Here is a 27607-nt window from a genome sequence, read left to right as displayed (position 1 = left end):
ACGTAGGCCAGCGTTTAAAGGACTAATGACACTAGCACTATCAAGCATATACGCATCAAGGCTCTTATGCTGAACAAAATTCAAATATTTTCCTGATACCTAAAGTATTGAGACACGGCACAATCTTGACACAATGAAAAGGAACTTCTTCCATGAGCGCAACCATAACAACATGAAACTCCAAAACATGAAAAAACTCCCTTCAAATCTGAGAGAGAGAGAGAGAGAATATTAAGAGTTTAAAAAACCTTCCAAACCATTTTTAGAGAAAATTGTATCTGTGTATATTATAGTAACCAGCATTGACCGTTTATTGATTTATTTCAGTCTTCTATTAGCCCACCTTAACCTGCCCCTTTCTCTGTGCATCTCCTGCCTTCCCTCTGCCATTCTCTTCCTGTCCTTCTCTCTGTCCATCTTCTTCCCCTCTCTCTGTCCGTTTCCTCCTCCCACTCTCTCTGTCCATCTATTCTTCCATCTCCTCTTGTCGTCCTCCAGTTTTCTCTGCCTCCTCCTCCCTCTACCTATAAATCTCCTCCTCCCTCCCTATCTGCCATCCCTTCCTCCTTTCTCTGTCCATTTCCTCCTCCCTCTCTCTCTCTCTGACCATCTCAATCCTCCACCGCTCCATCTCCTCCTCCCATTCTCTCTGTCTATCTCCTCCTCCCCCTCCCTGTAATTCTCCTCCTCCCCCTCTCTGTCCATCTTCTCCTCCCTCTCTCTCTATCTTCTCCGCCGTCTCTCTCAGTCCATCTCCTCCTTCACCTACCCACATCCTCCTCCCATTCTCTCCCTCTCCTCCTCCCCCTTCTCTAACCATCTATTCCTCCAGCTCTCTCTCTCTGTCCATCTCTCTCTCCCCCTCACTCTGCCAAGTACCTCCTCCCTGTCTCTATCCATATCCTCCTCACCCTCACCCTGTTCATCTCATTCTCTCTGTCTATCTGATTCTGCCCCCTCTCTAAACATTTCCTCCTCCCCCCTCTCTCTGTCCTACTCCTCCTCTCCCCTCTCTCGGCCAGTCTCTTCCTGCCCCTATCTCTGTCCACCTCCTCCTCCATCTGTCCATCACCTACTCTAGTTCTCTCTGATCATCTCCTGCTATCCCTCTTTCTGTCCATCTCCTCCTCTCCCCACTCTTTGTCTGTCTCTTCCTCCAATCTGTCTGCTGCGTCCATGTCCTCTTTCCCTTTCTTAGACCCTCCACCTTCTCCTGAATTCCCTTATGAATGTGATTACAGAAACACGTAGGCCAGCATTTAAAGCACTTAAGATATTAACATTATTAAGGATATATAGATATGAATACTTATGCTGAACAAAATGCAAATATTTTGCTGATACTCAAAATATCGAGATATGGCACAACAATGACACAACGAAAAGGAATTTCTCGATGAGCACGGTCACAACAACGTAAAATTCAAGTCAAAGGAGTCCTACACAGGAGCAAAAGCTATGCAAAAACTCCCTTTAGAGTTGAGAGAGATAGGCAATAAAAAGTTTTTCAAAAATCTTCCAAAGAATTTTTGATAGAAAACTGTGTAAGAGGTCCATGACTAAGGAATTTATTGCTAGCGCACTCGAGCAGATGTAATTTCGATGGATTGCTCACGCGTTGCCTGCGATATGTAAGCTATAACAGAATCTCAGACCAGAGAGTGGTGTCGGCTGCAGTAGGAGCTGTGTCGGCAGTACTAGTGGTAGCTCGCAGTCGGGCGGTTGGGCCGGTCGTGTCTGAGCGATGTGGTGTAAGGTAATCTAATTTGTTACAACTAAATTTGTACTATTGTTATATCAAGTCCCATGTAAATGTTTTAATAATAATCTTTTTTATAAAATTAACTTTTGGACAATCATTCACCTGAATTTAAAGAATTTACTAATTTCTGCAATGCATGGTCATCCCGATTATCGTAAAGAAAAATCAGTTGTTTCCTTTTATACATGACAAATCTAGCGGCCAGCATTGCACTGGGCTGTGCTAGAAAAATTTCTTATATGAGCAGATATATACGCATTTCCGGCAACTTCATTGAAGTAAGAATTTTCAATTTATTCAGAATGATCTTTCAGGACCATGACGCAGCACTGCTGACGTCCAAATTTACCAGTTTAGATTCACAGGCAGTTAATTATTGAAAGGTTATATATGAGTCACTTTTTTTTTATTGGTGGGTTGCCGGCCGCGGTGGTCTCGCGGTTATAGGAGCATGGATGTATGTGATGTCCTTAGGTTAGTTAGGTTTAAGTAGTTCTAAGTTCTAGGGGACTAATGACCACAGCAGTTGAGTCCCATAGTGCTCAGAGCCATTTGAACCATTTATTGGGGGGTTAGTCACGTTATTATTGTGAGGTTACGGAATAGTAAACTGTTGGGAGATTACACTAAATGTGAATGTTATATATACAATTTTTCTGTTGGGAGGTTAGACTAGGGAGGTTACAACTGTTTGTATATTATGTAGTAGTTGAGTTGTGGTTATTGCCCTAGAATGGATTTATTCTAATCTTCTGTTAGACTATTCCTTCTCTCCCTTCTCTTTCCAACTCCTCCTGCCCCCTCTCTCTGTCCAACTCACCACCACCCCTCCTCTCTGTCTGTCTCCTCTTCCCATCTATCTATATCCATCTCATCTTGCCCTCTCTCTGTCTCTCCCTCTCCTCCTCCCCCACCCATCTTTGTCCATCACTCCCACCCCAACAGGAGACTGGTGAGTCTTACCTGCACAGTACTTCTTTCTAGATGGTAAGTAACATGTGAACAGAGCCTAGTTGAAATTGATCCAAGGTAAGAGGCGTTATTTCCCCTCGGCTTCACTGGGTACACACATGTCACGTGTTTAACATATTTCGTACATACCTGAGCACATGGTTCACCTGCACCTCCAACGAATTTTGCCCTGTAGCTTCGTCTTCACGCAGCTCAATATCTGCGACGTCTTATCTCCTGAACTATGTGTCGTACAAAGGTTGCAGGTACATTCAGCGGCATATCTGAATGCTGCCTTCGAAATGTGTCGCGAATAGAGTTAGTACTAAAGAATTAATAAATTACAACATCATGCCTGATGTGGCAGTATTACACGAACAGCGAAAATGGAGGAAACGATAAACTCCTTTCGTTATTTTGTGGAATTTGACATCGAGAAAAATTTTCATAAGGCTTTGAAGTTATCTGCAGTATTTACTGTAGGTAACTTATTCTCAAATACTGGATGAATAAAGGCTGGGTATTACCGTGTTGCGGGTTACACTTCATTTTCAGCCCCACCCCCATCCCTTTGATAGGTAGGTGGTTCTTACCCCCACAGAACTTCTTTCCAGACAGTAAACGATATGTGTACCAATAGCCAATAGCTTAGGAGGATATGTGGAACATACCTACTGTTCTTCCTCTGCGAACATTGCACTCTTTCTTTACAGGTACGTAATAGCTGCGCCGTATGTGGAACTTAGTTATGTGTATAATGGATGACGATGAGAGAAAGGAGAGGGTAAAACCTTGTGTTTGTACATACGCTACGCTTCTCGAATAGCACTAAGGTGCCGCTGAGCTTAACGTCCCCATGCGACGGAATGATCACCATCAACAGTATCACATATCCTCAGTCCGTGAGACATTGAGGAGAGGTTTGGAATTTAATCCAGGACAATGGCGCAAAGAGTGGTGACCTGGAGCTTGATGCCATCATCTCTCCGCCCCTCACCGGCGAAATACTGGCAGTGAAAATTTCTTCTACCAGGATCCGAACTGGTTTACATCCGAGTTGAGCATCATCGTGCAGGCATGCATTAGCGATCTTGTGGCATAGACTGGTTTACATTATAAATGATTTGATGTACGCTACAATGAAAAACAAAATGTCGTGTAATACTGTGTACAAAATGGTACAAAGGTAAATGAAGTTCAGCCCCGCACTGCTTTACAAGATGTGTCTAATTAGAATGAAAAGTCATATGCCTGTCGTGATATACACTCCTGGAAATTGAAATAAGAACACCGTGAATTCATTGTCCCAGGAAGGAGAAACTTTATTGACACATTCCTGGAGTCAGATACATCACATGATCACACTGACAGAACCACAGGCACATAGACACAGGCAACAGAGCATGCACAATGTCGGCACTAGTACAGTGTATATCCACCTTTCGCAGCAATGCAGGCTGCTATTCTCCCATGGAGACGATCGTAGAGATGCTGGATGTAGTCCTGTGGAACGGCTTGCCATGCTATTTCCACCTGGCGTCTCAGTTGGACCAGCGTTCGTGCTGGAGGGGCAGACCGCGTGAGACGACGTTTCATCCAGTCCCAAACATGCTCAATGGGGGACAGATCCAGAGATCTTGCTGGCCAGGGTAGTTGACTTACACCTTCTAGAGTACGTTGGGTGGCATGGGATACATGCGGACGTGCATTGTCCTGTTGGAACAGTAAGTTCCCTTGCCGGTCTAGGAATGGTAGAACGATGGGTTCGATGACGGTTTGGATGTACCGTGCACTATTCAGTGTCCCCTCGACGATCACCAGAGGTGTACGGCCAGTGTAGGAGATCGCTCCCCACACCATGATGCCGGGTGTTGGCCCTGTGTGCCTCGGTCGTATGCAGTCCTGATTGTGGCGCTCACCTGCACGGCGCCAAACACGCATACGACCATCATTGGCACCAAGGCAGAAGCGACTCTCATCGCTGAAGACGACACGTCTCCATTCGTCCCTCCATTCACGTCTGTCGCGACACCACTGGAGGCGGGCTGCACGATGTTGGGGCGTGAGCGGAAGACGGCCTAACGGTGTGCGGGACCGTAGCCCAGCTTCACGGAGACGGTTGCGAATGGTCCTCGCCGATACCCCAGGAGCAACAGTGTCCCTAATTTGCTGGGAAGTGGCGGTGCGGTCCTCTACGGCACTGCGTAGGATCCTACGGTCTTGGCGTGCATCCGTGCGTCGCTGCGGTCCGGTCCCAGGTCGACGGGCACGTGCACCTTCCGCCGACCACTGGCGACAACATCGATGTACTGTGGAGACCTCACGCCCCACGTGTTGAGCAATTCGGCGGTACGTCCACCCGGCCTCCCGCATGCCCACTATACGCCCTCGCTCAAAGTCCGTCAACTGCACATACGGTTCACGTCCACGCTGTCGCGGCATGCTACCAGTGTTAAAAGACTGCGATGGAGCTCCGTATGCCACGGCAAACTGGCTGACACTGACGGCGGCGGTGCACAAATGCTGCGCAGCTAGCGCCATTCGACGGCCAATACCGCGGTTCCTGGTGTGTCCGCTGTGCCGTGCGTGTGATCATTGCTTGTACAGCCCTCTCGCAGTGTCCGGAGCAAGTATGTTGGGTCTGACACACCGGTGTCAATGTGTTCTTTTTTCCATTTCGAGGAGTGTACTTATTAGATGGTTTGATAATGAGCCGCCGAAGGAAAGTTGGAGTATGGATTCACGCAGCATGATGTTGTGTTTTTCAGGGTTTTTAAAGGCAGCAGATGGTGGGAGCGAGGCGAGATCCTTCGTCGACTTGGTGCATGCATGTATCTGATTTCAGGCCCAGACGGATTGCAGCACCGACATCACAATCAAATTTGTCACTGTCACGTGCATGGTGATCCTTCTGCCTGTCTTCCCCCAGATTCATGGATCCAGAGGACAGCGCGGCCTCAGCGGACGCCTTCTACATCTTGTTATGGGCCTCAGGAGGTGGTCACGTACCCTTCTGGTAGTTTTCTGGGGGACGTTCCCGCGATGGCCGGATGGCGGGATACGACCGGGGCCCTGCGTCTCCGGCAGGCGCAGCTTTCGATTCAGGGCAGCGCCCACGATCCTACCTCCCATCCTGTTGGCGAGCCCCTTATCCGACGACGGTCCATTGCTGTGGGGGAACCACTGTGAAGAAGATGTCGCCAATTGCATACTGATCGACCACTCTCCAGGACGACAACGCGCTAGCGTCGGTTTCTATGCGAAGAGAGTATAAGCGCCGCGCCCGACTGGTCGCGGTCCAGTTCTACAGAAGCTTCACTATTAGCGACTTGAATAGAAGAGTCAACTGTTTTACTTCACTTGTATTAGGAACTGTATGTACATAAGACGTTTCTTACTTACATGTCGCCATTTGCTTGCAACACTTCTGTGTTGCTGTCAAAGTTAAGTACTGTCGTTGTTCATTTCATAATAAAACTCATTAATACGATTTGTTTGAATGTTGTCTAGCGATCCGAGAAGGCAGGTTTCCTGGACCCCACATAATTAACGTCAAGCCAGGATTCGACAGAAACCATGCATTTCCGGACAGAGGTTCATTAGACCTCTTTTATTCCGTATCCTCTTATCGATCAGTCCCTAGAGTTTTTACATGGTGGAAAAAATCACCCTATATATCCGCTCTTCTTCCTTTTACGCTGCTCCCCCTTCTCCGTAACAACCATTTTCTCTTCACTTAAGTCGTCTACCGTTTCTTCAGTTACATTAACTTGTTCAAACATTGTCCCCTTCTCAATAACAGGATTTTCCCCTTCAGTTTCTTTTCGATTGCATTAACCCGATCATTCAGTATACTGTTCAGTCTCAGAAGAGAATGACCGTTGTCTCTAGTTTCCTATGTATGCCTCCAACTTGACGTTCGAGAGTTTGTCTTCGCATCCATGTACAAGCGAATGTTTTGCCCATGTAACCTATCCTGTCAGACTGAGCTCCTTGCATTCGAGCGAATTTATCAGTGGTGATGCGTGTATGCGTATACTGACACACACACACACACACACACACACACACACACACACACACACACACACACACACACACACACACACACACACACACACATATATATATATATATATATATATATATATGTGTGTGTGTGTGTGTGTGAATTCCTGGAAGTTCTCTCTTATTTGCCATCATTCAGTTTTCTTGTTTTATCAGTAACGTAAAACCCATACTGTGAGTGATTCCAGCAATTTGTATACATATTTACAAAATCGTTGAACGACATACACGTTTGAACGCTGTAGTTAGGATTGCATTGTCCCTCAACAGCTGTCTTCCGATTCTGGAATATATCTGAGTCAGATAAAATGCATCAAGTCATTTGGCGACCAAAACAGAAATATTGTAGAATTTTAGCTTGATTCTGCACAGCAACATCGTCAAATACGAACACTGTGATTGGCTTTACTTTTTCAGATAGAGGGATATCACTGCTCTCATTGAATTTTAGGTGTGTCACACCATCTACACCCTGCAATATCTCCTGTAATAGTTGGTATTTGCGTTGAAACGGTGTTTTTGAAGATAAACGAACATGCTCAAAGCCGGCTCCATCTGGATGTGTTAGCAGGGACAAGAGTACTCATGTCTTGTCACAGTTGGATGAACCTACAATTATAGCATGTATGATGTCGGGAAGGAGTATGCCATTCTTCTTCCAGTCTTCCTGCATGCTGTCACAGCTCCAGTCACTTAAAACAAAATCTTGATGCTTCACGCACCTTGCCATAATACCTGCTACGTCAGGCACTGGCGTGCAATGGATTCTTATAGAAAATAATGAATACTATGCTCTGCCATGATAACGAGTATGTCACGTACTCGCATACAATGGGCTTTTACAGAGAACTTAGTCAAATGACTTAATTTTTTGCTGTTACATGTTTGCAGTGAAATACTGGTAGCAGTAGCTTTAGCATATGCAATATAATGAGAGTTAAGAAATAAAAACATATACATGGTTATGTACATTTTTATTTGGTAACCATACACGAGGTACACTATATCAAGAGGTTCTTTCTTCATTTTAACAGCAGCAGAGAACATAGAAAATAAAGCCTTCTTGTAAGCACAGAATTCAGCGTGAATTTCTCTCAAACTAATTGGCATTATATCAGTTTCCATTGGCACCATAGTGACCCACTGTTCAAAGTCATTTACATGCTCACTGTTCGTACAGAGATACTCTGCACTGTCCCTATACACAGCTTTAACACAAGGCAATCATCTATTTAGTCCTTCCAACACAATGGAGAGCAGCATCTAGAGACCAAACAAGGTCTGGAGTACTGTAGGTAAATGGATGTGTCACCCAACTTCACACAGAGAGCAGAGTGATTGTACACTGCTATAATGGATAGTTAGAGCAGCACATTAGGTAGCCTTGGATGATATTCAGCAGTCAACTGCTGCTTGATGTAGATTTTTGCACAACACAGTGCATCCCATTCCATATACATAAACCGCACTCGAACACTATTAGCTGCAATCTCGATCGCTATCACAACACACTAGTATCTGCCTGCGGTTGCTTTTGTACCAATATATAAACGTTTTCTACCAATAACACTTAAATTATATACTGAAGTGAACAGTAGTGGTGCACAGTGCTTAACTGTCCCTGCAGTGCCACTGGAATATTCTGTGATTGCGCGTACGATGGGGTCCAATGCTGACCTGCATCTTGCTGATCGGAACCCCTGGTGCACTTTAGCGAGTCAGGGGTTAGCGTGGCTTCAACCGCCAATAATAGCTAATTGTCCTGCTCCATTAAGCTGACCAGGGAGATGCCACTACTGTGGATCCCAACTGGCTGGGACACGTCGCTGCTGTAGACCCTGAAAAGCTGGAGGACGTCATGTCCGCTATAAACAAAGAAGGAAAACCGTTACAAGAGATAATAGCAGCACAAAGGCTTCATCTTCCTCACATGACAGTGAACACAGACATTAAGCAAGCCGCACTTACCCTTCGACATGCTGACTGCAACTGAGGCTGCAGAGCTGCCGGGCATCCCTTGTAACCCCAATGTGATTGGATGCTGCGTTCTTATTGGCTACTGCTAGTTTCAAGCGCCTCTGGTGGCGTAATTGTCGATTAGACCAGTTGCTTGGTGCTCTGGATCAGAAGCATATGTCTCTTGTGAGGAGGAAAACTGACTGTGAATTTCAAAAATGGCAGGTGTTGTAACAGTATTTGTCTGTCTGACTTGCAGAATGCTTCTTGATGCCATTCTGCTGCATAGTCATTATCTCCTGGACTGTATTCCTCTTCAGGCATTCGTCCAGTATAACTCCTTTCCATTCTGCATGTAGGATGCTATGGGCGCAGTCCTTGGCTATATGCTTACAAGCAACATGGCTGTTAAACTCTTCCCAATCAAGAGACCAACAGCTCTTTGATAGAAAACATTCCGCACATCAGCCAGGATGGTTTAGTGGAGGGGAAACTGGATGGGGATGAGCATTTGAAGCTCTTCAACGGAATACGTCACGTATATGAACATGCTTCCAGTGAAGCAAATGAGCATCAACTGACTGCCTCATCCGTTCTGGAAGAGTGAATGCTTCATGCAAAATATCTTGACAGTTTGCGTATTATGCACATGAGCGTGGATCGGTTGCGACATGCATATTGCGCCCCCCTCCCCCCCTCTGTGTTGTCACAATCTGCTGAACCAATTTCTTCTGCTTTTTTTTCTCCTACACTATCCCTTTGTCATAGTCTTCCATCCCCCGTGTAGTGAACTGTGGCTACAGTCCTCCTTCAAACATGTAAAAGTAATGCATCTGTTGAAAGTTGCTCTATCCTTCAGATTCACCCCATTGACTGAACACATTGCGATGCTCCCACAGTGGCACTCGGCATTGACTAGAGCTCTCCTACCAGTTCTGACCATGTGAGCAGAGGAAAAAAAAAATTCCCACCCAAATTTGAATTTCCCGCCAGTTTCTGGGGAGGGGTGGGTAGGGACTTCAGCACAGCCCTGGGACAAAGAAATTCCCACCATTTTTGAAATTCTCACCAAAATTCAAAATTCATAATTCCCGCCAATAGGGTTGGTGGGGGAGGGAGGAGAGGTGGGGAGGGGACCCATGTGCCAGCTGAGGAAAACAGATAACATCATCTGGGGGCTGGGGGTGTGTGTGGGTGGGTGGGGGTGAAGTATTAATTGATCAGTTTAATTAACTTGCGTATCAGTTTGATACCAACATTGTTCTTGGAGCCCGAGTACCCTACTATCACCCTGGACCACTGTCCGCTCTGCTCTCCTTGACAAGGCCTTTGGAAGAATGTGTGTGATTTGTTATACCAGAAGATATAACAAAAAAAGATTGAAAGATCTGTGCTTAGGGTTAAGAGAGCTCGTAGACCCATTGGAATAGAGTTTGATATAAATACAGTGGAAAGGAGGGACAGACATGCCATCACACTATAACTAACCTACACTTCCAATTAATTAAGATTTTTTAAATGACACAGGCACCTAATGGTCCCTGTTGTTTGGGAAAGGTATCCATTCCAAAGAATAATGAAAATCTGGGCAAGTACAGATACCATTATAAGAGATTCGTTATGGAGCGACTACTTTTGCACGATAAAGATCGAGAGAAATTGTGATCAAAAAGATAAAAATAACAAATAGTTAGTGACATTTGGAGTAAACAAAACTGAATCTGTTATAAGTTTAGATTGAAAATTACTGAAGAACAGTCGCCAGCTCAATGTGTGAGTAAAAGTTACTGTGTGATGCACTAATTGTTTATAAACTGCAATTACGAACTAATCATTGAACTGTAATCAGTGAGGACGAAAGCAAAGGCTCTGACTCGAATTCAAACGTAAAATCTCAGCTAATACCATGAATTAACATCAATCAGAAAACTAGCAGAATAGTTTGTACTGAACACGTGCACATAAAAGATAATTATTTGCAAAACAGTTCGCGTAAAGAATTGTTTTGCGTTACTCAATGTAATGCTAACTGTTTCTGGTTTTGGAAATGCTCATAAATACTTGTTTTCTCTTATAATAAGATTTTTCTGGAAAGTTCGCAATGTTACCCTTAGCAAAGAATAAGTAATTTTGGATTACTCTGTAAAGTAATTTCCAGATGTGAGCAGAGTTTGCAGTGCACACAAAAAACATGAAATACATTTTTATGAAGTAATATTTTGGCAACATTCGTTTAAATTATGCTTTTACTCTTTCACTGCTAGTACGTATTCTTTAACTAGTCGTTCCACCAAGCAATAAAGTTCACTGCTGTTAAATAACCGTTTTAGATAGTTCTCAGTTTTGTAACGTGCATTTCTTTATCTTAGTTACCGTAATTAAATAAGCTCATCACTTTCAATATTTTACTATTGTTTCACTGGGATATTCTCGAAGTCAATAATAGTGATAGGATAGGACCCTATTAGGTAGGTGACTCAGGTAAAGTTTATTTACACTGTAACAGTTCCTGAACTAAGCACTTTCTTATTCAGTTGCGAAAAGCTACTAAGCTGACTGGTTTTGTACAGTTTAGAGATGAAACTGATCGGATCTTACTTTTATGAGCTGCTACTGGTGCGACGTAACGCACTGTTCGTCGACAATGAATGGCAACAGGGTCTCCTTTATTGTAGCCCCACACAACTACTTCTGGCCCCCAGTGCTCTTCTTGAATATTATCTCCTCTTGGTGACAATGCACTGTACCCATTTACAGCCCCATAACACGCTTCACCATATATTAAAATTCTTGCAGTTTATTCCTTACATTCCCACATACCATGTCTGCACTTGACCCCTTTTCGCTAGCGACTCCCTCCGCTGACTACTCCTGCACAACTCCGCGCTTACCCACCCACGGACTATACGCCTACTTCAGAAGTGGTCTTTGGCTCTATATAGTAGCAAACTTCCCTGACTAGGCCAGCGTTTTTACTACATCATAATTACAATATTCTTTTTTAATTAGTTAGTTTGAATTAGTTCTTTAGCATTTAATTACATGACAACATTAATAAAACAACAAAAGGTGCATATGACACTCATTACATCACATTACATTATAGTTACAAATTTAATTATGCGAAAAAATTATTAGGCACTGTGTAATGTTTCAGATGCCCGATCATTGAGTGATCTATACTGTTAATACAGGGTGAACATCAATGAAACCGACAACCTAGATGGATGAATTCCTGACTGGAAATGGAGGAGAAAAGGTCGTATGAACACGGGACCGGAAATGCTTCGTTGCCACGGTAGATGGCGCTGACGAGTGAAAGTTCCTCCGACCATATGCCCTGTGTTCCTTGCAGGTTGCAAGCTGTGTGGCTGCTGCAGCGTCCTGTAAGCAGCAGATTGGTTCAGTGTTCAGGTCGGAAACAAGCCGAGGTGGCATTTGTGTATGGCAAAGCAGACGAAAACGGTCGAGAGGCAGCACTTCTATACCAAGGCCGGCCGAGCGGTTCTGGGCCGATTGAGTCCGGGACCGCGCGACTGCTTCGGTCGCAGGTTCGAATGCTGCCTCGGGCATGGATGTGTGTGATGTTCTTAGGTTAGTTAGGTTTAAGTAGTTCTAAGTTCAAGGGGACTGATGACCTCAGCTGTTGAGTCCCATAGTGCTCAGAGCCATTTGAACCATTTTCTTCTATACCAAAACAGGTACTCACACACGCACCAGCTACATCACACAACCTTACAAGCCCTTTGGACGCTTGTGATATCATGGGTCTTTCGAGGCAACTTATATGCAGGGAGGTGGTGGTCTGTGCATACACCAGATTTGGAGGACTGGACTCTACAGCATATTGAGATGAATAGTGGTACAAGCTAGTACAAGCCCCAAGCAAGTGTACCACTAACATAGTGTATACCAATCACCTGAAACTGGTGTAAGGATTATCAACAGCGGATTTTCCTCAACTGGGAGGATTTTTTCGATGGTTTTTGCACCAGGTCGTCCCAATTACGGCATTTCTGTCATCAGTCCTCTTTACTGAAGAGCCATTCTGCTGTTTACTGTATCCTGAATCAATTACACACCCTAGAACACACGGAATGTGGTTAGAGGAACTTTCATTCATCCACGCCGTCTACCACAGCAACGATGCACTTCCAGAAACATATTCATAGGATCTTTTTGCCTCCATTTCCAATCAGCAATGCGTCCCTGTTTGTCGGTTTTATTGATGTTCACCCTGTATGGACTCAAGGAAATACCCAAGCAAGCAAAAAACATTGGCTAAAATTGTTTACTTTTCAATTAAATGAAATCAGAAAGTCTATGTAATTATTTTGTGTTGTCTTTGACGCAGTCATCATGGAATACTCACACGAAATTTGTCAGCGGTTACTACAGTACCAGACACAAAATGTCTTCTCACATACATGAGTATATATACAAGTAATATAACTACATAAGTTTGCCTTTAGTTCAGCATTCTGTTACAAATCAAATAAAGTGAGACTGCATCTAGTTAAAACAATGTCTGTTTCCTAGCAAACTCATTTTCATTATTAAATTTACAATGAAAGTTAATTACCATTAATCAAAGCATATCATGAAAATATTCACACAGCATTGACATTTTCTGTGTCCCTATAAAAATCTTACAATCACTAGTTCCATTTTTGACATAACATGTTTCACACGCATATTACAAGCTCTTTTTATAATCACTTTCTCACAAATTTCTTTCATCTGTAAATAAAAAGCAGACTGGTGGTGCACTGGTTGGTACATTTCATCAGCGCTCACCTTTGTGCCTGCATGTCATCCTTGTCTATAGGAACACCTCTTCATACTGTCTAATGTCTTTCATTTTTCTGTTGACTCTGCTAGGTGTTAGCCACCTTTTTGCGCCTTAATAAACATACATTTATTTCAATTTCACCTTATTTGTTTATTTATTTATCTCTTGTTCCGGTGATCCATGTTGTGACACTATCACAGGATATGGAACGTGTCAATTTTACAAGCTTTTGGCCAAAATTTATGGTAATACATAAAACAAAACAAAAACAATAAACAGTAACTTAGGTCCCACTAAAAATACATTTTAGAGATAGATAAAGATTACAAAATAATAAGTGTTACAGAGAAATAAATATTGCAAAATATATATTTACAATAAAAATATTTAGTATTTCAAATACGAATTTGGGCATACATTTGCAATTTACAATACAAGAAATGTTAAAACTGTATTTCAGGAACTACTCTTCTATTGCATAAAATGATCCTTGCAATAGGAACTGCATTAAGGTTTTTTTTAAAACAAGAGATTATCATCTACCAAACACTTAATTCTTGAAGGGAGGGACTAAAAATCTTACAGCCACTGAAATGGACTCCTTTCTGCACCATACTTAGATTTGGCTGTTCATAATGGATATCATGTTTCCTTCTAGTATTGTGACTGTGATATGCACTATTCAGCTTAAAGATGGATTTTTATTTCCTTATGAAGCACATCAACGACAATATATATTGTGTAGTGGATGTAAGTATTTCAAGATTTTTAAAAAGATTCCTGCATGTGGCTCTAGGGTGGACTCCACACATGATCCGTATGGCTCTTTTTTGTACACACAGTACCTTTTTAGCCAGTGGCTGATTTCCCCAAAATATAATTCCAAATGCCATAATTGCATGAAAGTAACCATAATACACTGACTTCATTTTCTCGCGTAAAATGGTGCTACACTTCCAGTTAACTGAGATTTTTTTTGTTGACACGTGCACCTAATGTTCTTCGTTGATTATGAAAGGCATTCCGAAGAATAAAGAAAATCCGAATAAGTGCAGATACCATTATAACTCAATCGTCATCGTGCAACATCTTTTTCACGATATGATCGAAAGAAATTTTGCAGAGAATGTAAGAATGACAAATTGTTACTGAAATTTTGAGTAAATAAACTGAATCAGTTATAATTTACATTGAAAATTACTCAAGGACCATCGCCAGCTCCATGTGTGAACAAACATTTTTCCAAAGAAAATTTAACACCGGCTGTATGAATGATTTTTATTATCGGTGCATCCTCCGGCAATATACGCTATTTCTAACATAGTAACTTTGAACATTCCCAGTAGCCACTCTCCACCATTCATGCCAAATATAACGTCATCTGGTGAAAGCGGTAGTTAAAATTTAAAAATCTTTTTTAAAAAAATTTTGAATGATGGGAGCGACAGTGACGGTGCAAGCAGAGAGGAGCCGCGCGGCAGCGGACACGGCCTGACTGACTGGCCGAAACCCAGCGAAGGGTGGGGATTGCCTACAGGGCAATGTTCAACGTTACTATGTTATAAATAGCGTTTATTGCCTGAGTACGCACCGATAAGTGGTGCGACACCGGCCGCAGATTTAATAAAAATCATTCATACAGCCAGTGCGGAATTTCTTCGGAAAAATGTCGAAGTTTGGCTGTGGTTGCCCGCCCTACAAAACAACATGATTAATTGTTTATAAAATGTAATTACGAACGAATCATTGAACTGTAATCAAGCGAGGACGGAACCACAGGCGCTGATACGGAAAAAAAGGGCTCCGAGCACTATGGTACTTAACATCTGAGGTCATCAGTCCTCTAGACTTAGAACTACTTAAACCTAACTAACCTAAGGACATCACTGATCACACACATCCATGCCCGAGGCAGGATTCGAACCTGCGACCATGGCAATCGCGCGGTTCCAGACTGAAGCGCCTAGAACCGCTCGGCTACAACGGTCGTCCACTGATTCGACTTAGGGCATAAAAACACAGTTAATACCACAAATTAAAGTCAATCAGAAAATCTGCAGAATAATTCGTACTGTACATATGCATATAAAAGTTAATGGTTTGCAAAACAGTTTGCGCAATGAATACTTATTATTACTTCATTACTAGACCTGCGCTGTTTACCAGTCACGACTGGACATACTGCGTCAAAATTACATACATCCGAGTTATTTACAATTTTTCATGTATATAGAGAATATTCACCATTGTTGTTGTGGTCTTCAGTCCAGTGACGAGTTGGATGCAGCTCTCCACACTACTCTACCCTGCGCAAGTTTCTTTATCTCCAAGTAACTAGTGAAACCTACATCCTTCTGAACCTGCTTAATGTATTGATCTCTTGGTCTGCCACTACAGTTTCTACGTTTCTACCCCCGCCCCCCCCCCCCCCCCCCACGCTTCGCTCAAATACTAAATTGGTGACCCCTTGATTCCTCGGAACGTGTCCTTCCAACTGACCCCTTCTTCTAGTAATGTTGTGCCACAAATTCCTCTTCTCTCCAATTCTATACAGTACCTCCTCATTAGTTACGTGATCTACCCATATAATCTTCAGTGTTCTTCTGCAGCACTACAATTCGAAAGCTTCTATTCAGACATCTATCCAGACCATCACACAGGAATTACAAACTGTATCAGGATCCGCCGCAAGTACTGTGACAGATAGGTGGGAGGTGAGAAAACTTCAATATCATGGTCGAGCGGCTGCTCCTAAGCCGCACATCGCCTCGCTTGGTGTAAGGAGCGTAAACATTGAACGACTGAACAGTGGAAAAACGTAGTGTGGAGTGACAAATCCCGGTAAACATTGTGGCGATCCAGTGGCAGGGTGTGCGTAAGGCGAAAGCCGGTGAACATCATCTGCGAGCGTGTGCAGTGCCAACAGTAAAATCCAGAAGCGGTGGTGTTATGGTGTCGTCGTGTTTTTCATGGAGGGGGCTTGCACCCATTGTTGCTTTGCGTCGCACTATCACAGCGCAGGCCTACATTGACGTTTTAAGCACCTTTTTGCTTCCCATTGCTGAAGAGCAATTTGGGGTTCGCGATTGCATCTTTCAATACAATCGAGCACGTGTTCATAATGCCCGGCCTGTGGCGGATTGGTTACACGACAATAACATCCCAGTAATGGACTGGCCTCCACAGAGCCCTGACGTGAATCCTATAAGACACCTTTGGGATGTTTTGGAACGCCAGACTTCATGTCAGGCCTCACCGACTGAGATCGATACCTCTTCTCAGTGCAGCACTCCGTGAAGAATGGGTTGCCATTCCCCAAGAAACCTTCCAGCACCTGACCTGCAAGAGTGGAAGCTGTCATCAAGGCTAAGGGTGGGCCAGCATCATGTTGAATTCCAACATTGCCGATGGAGGGTGAAACGATCTTGTAAATCATTTTTTAATCACATAGTGTATTTTGCTCCCCAGATAGCAAAACTCATCTACTACTTTAAGTGTCTCATTTCCTAATCTAATTTCCTCAACATCACCTGATTTAATTCGACTACTTTCCATTATCTTCGTTTTGCTTTTGTTGATGTTCATCTTACATCCTCTTTTCAATCGCTGTCCATTCCATTCAACTGCTCTTCCAGACTTTTTCTGTCTCTGATAGAATAACAATTCCATCGGCGAATCTCAATTTTTTTTATTTCTTCTCCTTGGATTTTAGTTCCTACTACAAATTTTTCTTTTGTTTCCTTTATTGGTTGCTCAGTATACAGATTGAATAACATCGGGGATAGGCTACAACCCTGTCTCACCCCTTTCTGAACCAGTGTTTTCCTTTTGTGCCTCTCGACTCTTGTAACTACCATCTGGTTCCTGTACAAATTGTAAATAGCCTCTCGCTCCCTGTATTTTACCCCTGCCACCTTCCGAATTTGCAACAGAGTATTACAATCAACATTGTCAAAAGCTTTCGCCAAGTCCACAACTGCTAGAAACATAGGTTTGCTTTTTCTTAATGTATCTTCTAAGATAAGTCATAGTGTCAATATTGCCTCATGTGTTCCAATGTCTCTATGGAATCCAAACTGGTCGGCTTCCACCAGTTTTTCCATTCATCTGTAAGGGATTCGTGTTAGTATTTTGCAGCCACGACTTTTCATCTGTAAGGGATTCGTGTTAGTATTTTGCAGCCACGACTTATTAAACTAATAGTTCAGTAATTTTTACATCCATCAGCACCTGCCTTCTTTGGGATTGGAATTATTATATTCTTCTTGAAGTCCGAGGGTATTTCACCTGTCTCATACATCTTGCTCACCAGATGGTAGAGTTTTGTCATGGCTGTCTTTCCCAAGGCTATCAGTAGTTCTAATGAAAAGTTGTCTACTCTCAGGGACTTTTTTGACTTAGGTCTTTCAGTGTTCTGTCAAATTCTTCATTTCTCCCATTTCATCCTAATCTATGTACTTTTCCATTTCCATAATATTGTTCTCATGTACATAACCCTTGTATAGACCCTCTATATACTCCTTCCACATTTCTGCTTTCCCTCCGTTGCTTAGGATTGGTATCCATCTGTGTTCTTGATACTCATACAAGTGGTTTTCTTTTCTCTGAAGGTCTCTTAAATTTTCCTGTAGACAGTATCTGTCTTACCCCTAGTGATATATGCTTCTACATCCTTACATTCACCATCCTTGCTTAGCAGCTATTTTTCACTTCCTGTCGATCTCATTATTGAGACATTTGTATTCCTTTTCTCCTGCTTCATTTACTGCATTTTTATGTTTTCTCCTTTCATTAGTTAAATTCAACATCTCTTCTGTTACCCAAGGATTTCTACTAGCCCTCGTCCTTTTACCTACTTTATCATCTGCTGCCTTCACTATTTCTTCTGTCAAAGCTACCCATTCTTCTTCTACTGTATTTCTTTCCCCTGTATTTGTCAATCGTTCCCTAATGCTCTCTACAACATCTGGTTCTTTCAGTTTACCCAGGTCCCATCTCTTTAAATTCCTACCTTGCTGCAGTTTTTACAGATTTAGTCTACAGTTCATAACCAATAAATTCCACATCCACCCCTAGTTATGTCTTACAATTTAAAATCTGGTTCCTAAATATCTGTTTTACCATTATATAATCTATCTGAAACCTCCCAGTGTCTCCAGGCCTCTTCCATGCAAACAACCTTCTTTCATGATTCTTAAACCAAAGTTAGCTATGATTAATTTATGCAAAATTCTACCGGGTTGTTTCCTTGTGTCTGTGTATGTGCGGATGGATATGTGTGTGTGTGTGTGTGTGCGCGAGTGTACACCTGTCCTTTTTTTCCCCTAAGGGAAGTCTTTCCGCTCCCGGGATTGGAATGACTCCTTACCCTCTCCCTTAAAAACCCACATCCTTTCATTTTTCCCTCTCCTTCCCTCTTTCCTGTCGAAGCAACTGCCAGTTGCGAAAGCTCGTAATTCTGTGTGTGTGTTTGTGTGTTTTGTTCATGTGCCTGTCTGCCGGCGCTTTCCCGCTTGGTAAGTCTTGGAATCTTTGTTTTTAATATATATATATATATATATATATATATATATATATATATATATATATATATATATATATATATATATATATATATGTATGTATATAACAATCCAGATGTCATAAATATTTATTGGTTCTCTGAGGAAAAAATTCCCTTGTCATTCATAATGCACATTATGAGTGTGTATACTCGCCAACCTACTTGTGTATTTGCAACAATAGAGAATGATTTAAGCAGAATAAATGGTTGTATCTAGTTTATTTGTTAGCAATATAGCCAAAAAGCGTTATCCTAAGTTACAAATATTCAGAGAATTGTTTAGATCTGGCAGGAGCACATTTTTTATTGGATAAATGGAGAAAAAGTTCCGCACTGTAGTCCGATATTGGTATTAGTTGTAGAAATGTCACAAATAAGTGACCCCTTAAATGCTATGTTGCTGAAGCAAACCATTTTTTGGCGGGAAGTGTCTGAATAGTGGTTGATTAATTGGCAGTAGAGATTTTAACTGTGGTGAATTATTTTTTCTGTAAACTTGTAACATAGGTAGATAAATCCAAGAGAGGCTTTATATGTTGTCAGTTAAACAGAAACACACAAAAACCAGCAGTCATTAAGGAGAAGACAGGACTGAGATTTATTAACCATTTTGTTGCTTCAAGCATGCTCTCTGCAATCTGTGCTGAATGTGGCTTTGTTGTGACGGTACTGCTCACCAAATGCTGAAACCTGTGCCAAGAAATGGCACACCAGCCACTAAGAAATACTTGTCACCCAATTTCCAGAAAACTATTCATTGAAAAAAATTCGTTTTTTTTTTTGCGTCTTATAGTCTGATATTATTCTCAATAAAAGACTGAATTTCTTTTCACTATCTATCCTAGTTACTGCGCTGCATCAAATTAAGTAGTACATTCCACACTATTTTCAAGAGTTGGTAGAGATAAAAATACTCTGCACAAATTTTGCATTTGGTTGAAATTACCTGATACTCTGGAATGTATGAAATATAGAAAAGATACAGAATTTTTATTTAAAATTGAAGCGGAAATATGACTCATTTCATTATTGAATTACTGGATTTTATATCCGGCGGATGGTCATGCGCGATGGGCTCAGTTCTGTCCACAAGAACTTCCCGGCTGCTATGAAATATTTGTCACCTGACTTTAAGAAAATTATTTGCTAAAAAAATTGTATTTTTGCACATCTTACAGTCTGATATCTTCACTCGATAAAGGAGGAGGATATTGTTTAATGTCCCATCGACAACGAGGTCATTAGAGACGGAGCACAAGCTTGAATTAGGGAAAGATGGGGAAGGAAGTCGTCCATGCCCTGTCAATGGAACCATCCCAGCATTTGCCTGGAGTGATCTAGGGAAATCACGGAAAACCTAAATCAGGATGGCCGGACGCGGGATTGAACCATCGTCCTCCCGAATGCGTGTCCAGTGTGCTAACCACTGTGCCACCTCACTCAGTCACTTGATAAAGGACTGAATTTCTCCTTGTTATACTTCATAGTTCCTGTTGTGTATCTAATGTACTAAAACATTGCACAGAACTTTAAAGAGTCTGCAGAGGTGAAACACATTGCAGAAACTTTGCATGTGGTTCATTTCAGCTCACACAAATGAAGAAAAGATATCAAAGTTGTATTTAAAACTGAGAGTAAATGATACCTCATTTCTTTCTCAAGTCATTGATTTTGATACCTGACAGACGGTTACATGTGACATGGCCATTTCTGCCCCTGTCAATTGGGAATTATGTGCCCATAAAAAATCATCCTATTTCATAAAACAGTTCAAGATACCGAAAGAAGCTACTCTCCTCCCCCCCCCCCCCCCCAAATTGATAACAAGTAGCAAGCCAAGAGCCACATACCTTATATGGTCAGGGCGCATGCAGACATCAAGAGAACTATAGCAAAAGTCAAACCCTCCATGGATACACACCCACAGCACCTAGGGATTGGTGGAGCAGTAACATGTCCAAACATAATCAATAAAACAACCAGCACCTCCAAGATCTACTTAACAATCCCACAACAAATCTTCACATTAAACCCAGCCTCATGGTGGTGCGACTCATTTGGTTCTCTATGGCACATCACAGAATCAGATATGCCCCCTTGTCCATCAACACTTTCACCACTGCCTTCACCAAAGAAGATGAAATAAATATTCCAGAATCTGAATCACATTGATTATGAGTTTTTCCATTCGTCTGTAAAGAATTCGCGTTAGTATTTTGCAGCTCTGACTTATTAAACTGATAGTTCGGTAATTTTCACATCTGTCAGCACCTGCTTTCTTTGGGATTGGAATTATTATATTCTTCTTGAAGTCTGAGGGTATTTCGCCTGTCCCATACATTGTGTAGAGTTTTGTCGTGACTGGCTCTCCCAAGGCCGTCAGTAGTTCTAATGGAATGTTGTCTACTCCGGGGGCCTTGTTTCGACTCAGGTCTTTCAGTGCTCTGTCAAACTCTTCACGCAGTATCTTATCTCCCATTTCATCTTCATCTACATCCTCTTCCATTTCCATAATATTGTCCTCAAGTACATTGCCCTTGTAGAAACCTTCTATATACTCGTTCCACCTTTCTGCCTTCCCTTCTTTGCTTAGAACTTGGTTGTCACCTGAGCTCTTGACATGTGGTTCTCTTCTCTCAAAAGGTCTCTTTAATTTTCCTGTAGGCAGTATCTATCTTACCCCTGGTGAGATAAGCCTCTACATCCTTACATTTGTCCTCTAGCCATCCCTGCTTAGCCATTTTGCACTTCCTATTGATCTCATTTTTGAGACGTTTGTATTACTTTTTGCCTGCTTCATTTACTGCATTTTTATATTTTCTCCTTTCATCAATTAAATTCAATATTTCTTGTGTTACCCAAGGATTTCTAGCAGCCCCCGTCTTTTTACCTACTTTATCCTCCGCTGCCTTCACTACTTCATCCCTCAGAGCTACCCATTCTTCTTCTACTGTGTTTCTTTCCCCCATTCCTGTCAATTGTTCCCTTACGCTCTCCCTGAAACTCTGTACAACCTCTGGTTTAGTCAGTTTATCCAGGTCCCAGCTCCTTAAATTCCCACCTTTTGCAATTTCTTCACTTTTAACCTACAGGTCATAACTAATAGATTGTGGTCAGAGTCCACATCTGCCCCTGGAAATGTCCTACAATTTAAAACCTGATTCCTAAATCTCTGTCTTACCATTAGATAATCTATCTGATACCTTTTAGTATCTCCAGGATTCTTCCATGTATACAACCTTCTTTCATGATTCTTGAACCACGTGTTAGCTATGATTAAGTTATGCTCTGTGCAAAATTCTACCAGACGGCTTCCTCTTTCATTTCTTAGCCCCAATCCATAATCACCTACTATGTTTCCTTCTCTCCCTTTTCCTACTGACGAATTCCAGTCACCCATGACTATTAAATTTTTGTCTCCCTTCACTACCTGAATAATTTCTCTTATCTCATCATACATTTCATCAATTTCTTCATCATCTGCAGAGCTAGTTGGCATATAAACTTGTACTACTGTAGTAGGCATGGGCTTTGTGTCTCTCTTGGCCACAATAATGCGTTCACTATGCTATTTGTAGTAACTTACCCACACTCCTATTTTTTTATTCATTATTAAACCCACTCCTGCATTACCCCTATTTGATTTTGTATTTATAATCCTGTATTCACCTGACCAAAAGTCTTGTTCCTCCTGCCACCGAACTTCACTAATTCCCACTATATCTAACTTTAACCTATCCATTTCCTTTTTTTAAATTTTCTAACCTACCTGTCCGATTAAGGGATCTGACATTCCACGCTCCGATCCGTAGAATGCCAGTTTTCTTTCTCCTGATAACGACGTCCTCCTGAGTAGTCCCCGCCCGGAGATCCGAATGGGGGACTATTTTACCTCCGGAATATTTTACCCAAGAGGAGGCCATCATCATTTAATCATACAGTAAAGCTACATGTCCTCGGGAAAAATTACAGCTGCAGTTTCCCCTTGCTTTCAGCCGTTCACAGTACCAGCACAGCAAGGCCGTTTTGGTTAATGTTGCAAGGCTAGATCAGTCAATCATCCAGACTGTTGCCCCTGCAACTACTGAAAAGGCTGCTGCCCCTCTTCAGGAACCACATGTTTGTCTTGCCTCTCAACACCTACGGTACGGCCATCTGTATCCCTGAGGCAGGCAAGCCTCCTCACAAACGGCAAGGTCCATTTTTCATGGTTCATTGCACAGAGCATAACTTAATCGTAACTGACACTTGGTTCAAGAATCATAATAGAAAGTTGTATACATGGAAGAAACCTGGAGATACTGATAAATTATATAATGGTAAGACAGAGGTTTAGGAACCAGGTTTAAAATTTTATGACATTTCCAGGGGCAGATGTGCACTCTGACCACAATCTATTTGTTATGAACTGTAGATTAAAACTGCAAAAAGGTGGCAAATTAAGGAGATGGGTCCTTGATACACTGACTAAACCAGAGGTTATAGGAGAAAATTTAAAAATGCAGTAAATGAAGCAGGCATAAAGGAATACAATCGTCTCAAAAATGAGATCGACAGGATGTGCAAAATGGCTAAACAGGGATGGCTAGAGGACAAATTTGAGGGTGTAGAGGCTTATCTCACTAGGGGTAAAATAGATACTGCCTACAGCAAATTTAAAGAGACCTTAGGAGAAAAGAGAACCACTTGTATGAATATCAAGAGCTCAGATGGAAACACAATTCTAACCAAAGAAGGGAAAGCAGAAAGGTGGAAGGAGTAAATAGAGGGTCTATACAAGGGCAGTGTATTTGAGGGCAATATTATAGAAATGGAAGAAACTAAGTCGAAACAAGGCCCCAGGAGTACACAACATTCCATTAGAACTACTGTCAGCCTTGGGAGAGCCAGCCCAGACAAATATCTACCATCTGGTGGAAAAAATGTATGAGACAGGCGAAATACCCTCAGACTTCAAGAAGACTATAATAATTCTAATCCCAAAGAAAGCAGGTGTTAACAAATGTGAAAATTACCGAACTATCAGTTTAATAAGCCAAGGCTGCAAAATACTAACGTGAATTCTTTACAGATGAATGGAAAAACTGGTAGAAGCCAACCTCGTGGAAGATTAGTTTGGATATCCTAAGGCTTATATTAGAAGCTAGATTAAGAAAAGGCAAACCTACCTTTCTAGCATTTTTGTAGACTTGGAGAAAGCTTTTGACAATATTCACTGGAATACTCTCTTTCAAATTCTGAAGGTGGCAGAGGTCAAATACAGGGAGTGAAAGGCTATTTACAATTTTTACAGAAACCAGATGGCAGTTATAAGGGTCGAGGGACATGAAAGAGAAGCAGTGGTTGGGAAGGGAGTGAGAGAGGACTGTAGCCTCTCCCCGATGTTATTCAATCTGTATATTGAGCAAGAAGTAAAGGAAACAAAAGAAGAATTTGGAGTAGGTAATAAAATCCATGGAGAAGAAATAAAAACTTCGAGGTTCGCTGATGACGTTGTAATTCTGTCAGAGACAGCAAAGGACTTGGAAGAGCAGTTGAATGGAATGGACAGTGTCTTGAAAGGAGGATATAGGACGAACATCAACAAAAGCAAAACAAGGATAATGGAATGTAGTCGAGTTAAGTCTGGTGATGCTGAGGGAATTAGATTAGGAAATGAGACACTTAAAGTAGTAAAGTAGTTTTGCTTTTTAGGAAGTAAAATAACTGATAATGGTCGAAGTAGAGGGGATATAAAATGTAGACTGGCAATGGCAAGGAAAGCATTTCTGAAGAAGAGAAATTTGTTAACATCGAATATAGATTTATGTATCAGGAAGTCTTTTCTGAAAGTATTTGTTTGGAGTGTAGCCATGTATGGAAGTGAAACATGGACGATAACTAGTTTGGACTAGAAGAGAATAGAAGCTTTCGAAATGTGGTGCTACAGAAGAATGCTGAAGATAAGGTGGATAGATCATGTAACTAATGAGGAGATATTGAATAGGATTGGGGAGAAGAGTAGTTTGTGGCACAACTTGACTAGAAGAAGGGATTGGTTGGTAGGACATGTTTTGAGGCATCAAGGGATCACAAATTTAGCATTGGAGGGCAGTGTGGAGGGTAAAATTGTAGAGGGAGACCAAGAGATGAACACACTAAGCAGATTCAGAAGGATGTAGGTTGCAGTAGGTACTGGGAGATGAAGCAGCTTGGACAGGATAGAGTAGCATGGAGAGCTGCATCAAACCAGTCTCAGGACTGAAGGCAACAACAACAACAACAACAACTGTGCAAAATTCTAGTAGGCAGCTTCCTCTTTCATTTCTTACCCCCAGTTCATATTCCCTACTAAATTTCCTTCTCTTCCTTTTCCTACTATCGAATTCCAGTCACCCATGCCTATTAAATTTTCGTCTCCCTTCACTATCTGAATAATTTCTTTTATTTGATCATACATTTCTTCAATTTCTTCGTCATCTGCAGAGCTAGTTGGCATATAAACTTGTACTACTGTAGTAGGCATGGGCTTCATGTCTATCTTGGCCACAATAATGCATTCACTATGCTGTTTGTAGTAGCTTACCCACACTCCAATTTTTTTATTCATTATTAAACCTACTCCTGCCCTACCTCTATTTGATTTTGTATTTATAACCCTTATTATTTATTTATTTATTTATTTGTCGTATGGCAATACAGACACATAAAAAACAAACAGACAAATCACTAATATAACAAACGTTAATAATTGCAAACAACATTACTAATATAACAAAGTTTACGGATTACAAACAAACATCAAGTCTATTGATATAATGTATTGTCTCTGGAGTTACGAGCAGGGAGTCGTCGGGTCCCCCATTATAGGCTCTTCTGGAACACTCCTCAACAATGTGGCTGATGGTCTGACTTTCTCCGCAGTCACACTGAGGGGATGGTATTTTACCCCATTTATACCTGGAGTAAGCACATCTGCCATGACAAGTTCTAATCCTATATAAGGTGGACCACATTTTGCGTGGTAGGTCAAAACCATGTGGCTTTTGTGTGATGCAAGGCATGTTATGATCTTGCCATGTGTTCCATTTTTCAGACCATGCGTTTGTGATACTGAAACCTTGTTGTACACAGTTCGCTTCCATAGTGTAACACTACACGTGCACCCTGGGTAACGCTAAATGAACTAGCACATACTGGCAGTCAGATAATCTGAGGATCTCCTGACTATAAGACACTTTCAGTAAGAGTTATTTATAACCCTGTATTCACCTGACCAAAAGACTTGTTCCTCCTGCCACCAAACTTCACTAATTCCCACTATATCTAACTTTAACCTATCCATTTCCCTTTTTAAATGTTCTAACCTACCTGCCCAGTTAAGGGATCTGAGATTCCTCACTCCGATTCATAGAATGCCAGTTTTCTTTCTCCTGATAAGGACACACACATAAAAAAGGCTTTACATACTGGAGCTTTCAGAGCCATTGGTCACTCAGTATTATCCTCGTCTTGAATGTATTAGTCAACTACTTTGACAACTTCATGACTTCCTAAAATCATGCCCTGAAATGAACCAATTCTATCAGATTTTTTCCACCATACCTAGAATAGCTTTTATATTGCCCTCCCAATCTCTGCAATATCCTTGTCAGACCCTATGCTCCTTCTGCACCCATCTTCCTCCCCTATGGCTCCTACCCTTGTGACCACCCCTATTGGAAGACTTGCTCTATGCAACCTTCTACAACCACCTGTACCAGCCCTCTAATGGGCAAAACATATACTGTCATAGGGAGAGCCACCAGTGAAATGACACGTCAATGTAAACACTGTTTACCCTTTTACATTGACATGACTACCATCAAGTTATCTGTTAGGATGAATGTGAAAAGGATGATGGTGTATACCATCAACACACAATATCCTGTTACACAGCACACTCTGCAACATGACATTCATGACTGCAGTGCCCTGTTTCCACCACACATGCCATCTGTATTCTTCCCCCAGCCACAGGTGTCTCAGAACTCCAGAGGTGGGAACTAGCGCTACATGTCCCTGGTTCTTGCCACCCACCTAGCCTTAATTTATGTTAATTTTTTCTGTCTCAATATTTCTTCACAGTAACTACTCCTTTCTTCACTCCATTTTAGTTTTCAATATCTTTCATTTTCTGAACTGTCTATTTTCTACCATTCCCCTCTAACCTTAGTTACATACCATGCACTTAGATTATCATTCTTATTAACTCATGCATGATGTTTCAGCAGTTAGCAGTAATCTCTGTCCTGCATATTACTCTGTCTTCCACCTTTAAGCTCCAAAGATCTCAAACCTTGTTCGGTGCAGTCCCGAGCAACCAGTCTTCCCTTCTCATCCCCTCTGGTAAGTCTCCCCTGACCCCAGTTCTGGGTGACTTTTCTGACTAACCCTTTTTCGTAAACCTCTACAGTCCTTTTCCTTCACCCCTCTTCCTTCCAATTCAACACTTCTGTCAGAAGAAGGAGCCACTGGCTCCGAAAGCTTGCATATG

This window comes from Schistocerca gregaria, chromosome 2 (genome assembly GCF_023897955.1).
Source record: "Schistocerca gregaria isolate iqSchGreg1 chromosome 2, iqSchGreg1.2, whole genome shotgun sequence".
Lineage (NCBI taxonomy): Eukaryota > Metazoa > Arthropoda > Insecta > Orthoptera > Acrididae > Schistocerca > Schistocerca gregaria.
The sequence above is the reverse complement of the archived record's forward strand: the minus strand, read 5'-3'. Positions refer to the sequence as shown.